Source organism: Schistocerca americana, unplaced genomic scaffold (genome assembly GCF_021461395.2).
Source record: "Schistocerca americana isolate TAMUIC-IGC-003095 unplaced genomic scaffold, iqSchAmer2.1 HiC_scaffold_437, whole genome shotgun sequence".
Lineage (NCBI taxonomy): Eukaryota > Metazoa > Arthropoda > Insecta > Orthoptera > Acrididae > Schistocerca > Schistocerca americana.
Genome location: NW_025726167.1, coordinates 90,001 through 92,500, shown reverse-complemented (window position 1 = coordinate 92,500; position 2,500 = coordinate 90,001). Strand labels below are relative to the sequence as shown.

At 63.7% G+C, this 2,500-nt stretch overlaps 1 pseudogene; it reads right to left on the bottom strand.

Moving 5' to 3' along the window:
• Positions 1-2,500, bottom strand: part of LOC124582999 — a 7,955-nt pseudogene that overhangs the window by 3,158 nt on the left and 2,297 nt on the right.

The following is a 2,500-nucleotide window of genomic DNA, read 5'->3' as shown; positions in this document are numbered from 1 at the left end:
GAGAGGGGGTCACCCTGACGCACACCCCTAGCCGGCTGCAGGGGCACGCCCACGTCGGCGCCGCCCGCTATCACCGTCGTGCTACCCTCGTAACACCTTTCGACGTACTCAATAAAGCAATCCGGCAGGCCATGAGCCCTCAGCACGGGGCGGAGGGCGGCATGGTCCACCGAATCGAACGCTTTAGAGACGTCGATCGATGCCACAAAAACAGAGCGACAGGAGCGGACTGCGTCGGTGAGAGCAGTGTCCAAGATGAAGGTGTTTTCCAACATCCCATCCCGGGGGATGAATGCCCGCTGACGTTCGTCCACAGCACATGCACGCATCAGGCGTGACGCGAGAACCTTGTGAAAGGTCCGCGCCAACACCGAGCAGACCGTAATGGGGCGAAAGTCAGCGGGGGATGTTGGTGCAGCCGTTTTGGGGAGAAGTGACGTCCGGGCGCGAAGCAGACGCTCGGGGAGGGCGCGGGCCAGGAGGAAGAGGTTCAAGAGTTTCACCAGGACTTCATGCGGCAGGCGCCGCAGCTCCGCTGGAGTCAGGCCGTCCGGCCCGGCTGCCGATCCCCTGGGCGGCAAGGCAGCAGCGACCTCCTCACGTGTGACCGGCCCCCATAGGCACTCAGGAGCGACAGGCTCCGAGTGCGAGAGAAGGCGGTCACGGATGAAGCCGGCGGTGGAGATCGGCTTCTTCGTGAAGAGGTCCGCCCAGAAGTCCAGCAGACCGGGGATGTCGGGTGGCGGCTGCAGCAGGGTGCCGTCCAGCAAGCCGCGCACGCAACGCGCACGCGACCTACGGAAGGCGTCCTGTGTCCGCGCGTATTCCCAGCGGCGCCGCTTGCGCTTCTGCAGCGGCGGGGCGGCAGGCGGCCGCTTGGATGGTTGGCGCGGCCGCTGTGTCCTGGTGATCGACCTCTCCCCCCTGGACCCGACCGACGCAAGGGCATCCGGGAGCATGCCCAGGATGACATCGGGCGGCGTGCCCCGCCCCAGACCAATGACTCGATCCAGGGCAGAGAAACGCTGGGCGGAAGCAGGTAGCCCCGCCAGATGCTCCCAGATGGCGGCGTCAGTCGGCCCCTCCGGCGGCGGCCCGGTGGTGTCGGCCGCGAAGTCCTCGGCTGCGTCGACGGGCGGCGCAGCGGCCTCGCCCGCGTCAGGCAGCGAGCTCGCTGCTCCACGGCGGGACGCCGGCTCTTCACCCCGACCGATCTCAAGTGCCTCCATGAATTGGCGGACAAGCTGCTTGTGGGCAGCTTGCCGCCGTCGGCACTTGATTGCCTCAAGCGTTCGGTCGGGGAACATCCTGGTAAGTTCTTGATTTACAAAGAAGAACCGGGCGTCCCTCTCCAGGAACAGTTCGGCCTCTGCCTTGGCGAGCGACAGGACTTCTTCCTCCGTCCACCTCGCGCGATGCCTCTCCGTCACGATCTCAGCGTTGGCGGCCGCAGGGTGTTGGCGGCGGCGATGGACCCCGAGACCGTTCTTCGTGGTAAAAGTGCGGTGGCACTCACTGCAAGCAAAGGGAGCTACACAAACTATCGCATTTTCGTTACGGCCGGTTGGCCGGATAGGTGCTGGGGTAGCTGGGGTGGCACCTTCAGCGGAAGGGCCACCATCTCTTGTTTCTTGTCGGCTGCCCCCAACTATAAAGGGATAATGCGAGGGGGGGCTGGTAACCCCCCCAAGCCCCTGGTGCGGTCTTCCACTCTGCAAAAATCAGCGGGCCCACGAGAAGGGGAGAAGACCGCAGGAGAGGAGAGGCTAAGAGGGCTAGGCCCATGTATTGCGCATCACTCTCCCTGTAACTATAACCCAAGGAAGGCACCTCGCAGCAGCAGCACGACTACATCAAGACCGCACTTCGAAAAGCCAAGTCCGGATGCAGCCACACCGCCACCACTTGGCCACCTTAAGAGAGTCATAGTTACTCCCGCCGTTTACCCGCGCTTGCTTGAATTTCTTCACGTTGACATTCAGAGCACTGGGCAGAAATCACATTGCGTCAACACCCGCTAGGGCCATCGCAATGCTTTGTTTTAATTAGACAGTCGGATTCCCCCAGTCCGTGCCAGTTCTGAGTTGATCGTTGAATGGCGGCCGAAGAGAATCCGCGCACCCGCGCGCCCCCGGAGGAGCACGCTAAGGCGGACGCGGCCTCGCAGCAAGGAAGATCCGTGGGAGGCCAAGGCACGGGACCGAGCTCGGATCCTGCACGCAGGTTGAAGCACCGGGGCGCGAACGCCGCGCAGGCGCGCGCATCCTGCACCGCCGGCCAGCACGAGGCCAACCAACGGCGAGAGCAGACCACGCCCGCGCTAAACGCCCGCACTTACCGGCACCCCTACGGCACTCACCTCGCCCAGGCCCGGCACGTTAGCGCTGACCCACTTCCCGACCAAGCCCGACACGCCCCGATCCTCAGAGCCAATCCTTATCCCGAAGTTACGGATCCAATTTGCCGACTTCCCTTACCTACATTATTCTATCGACTAGAG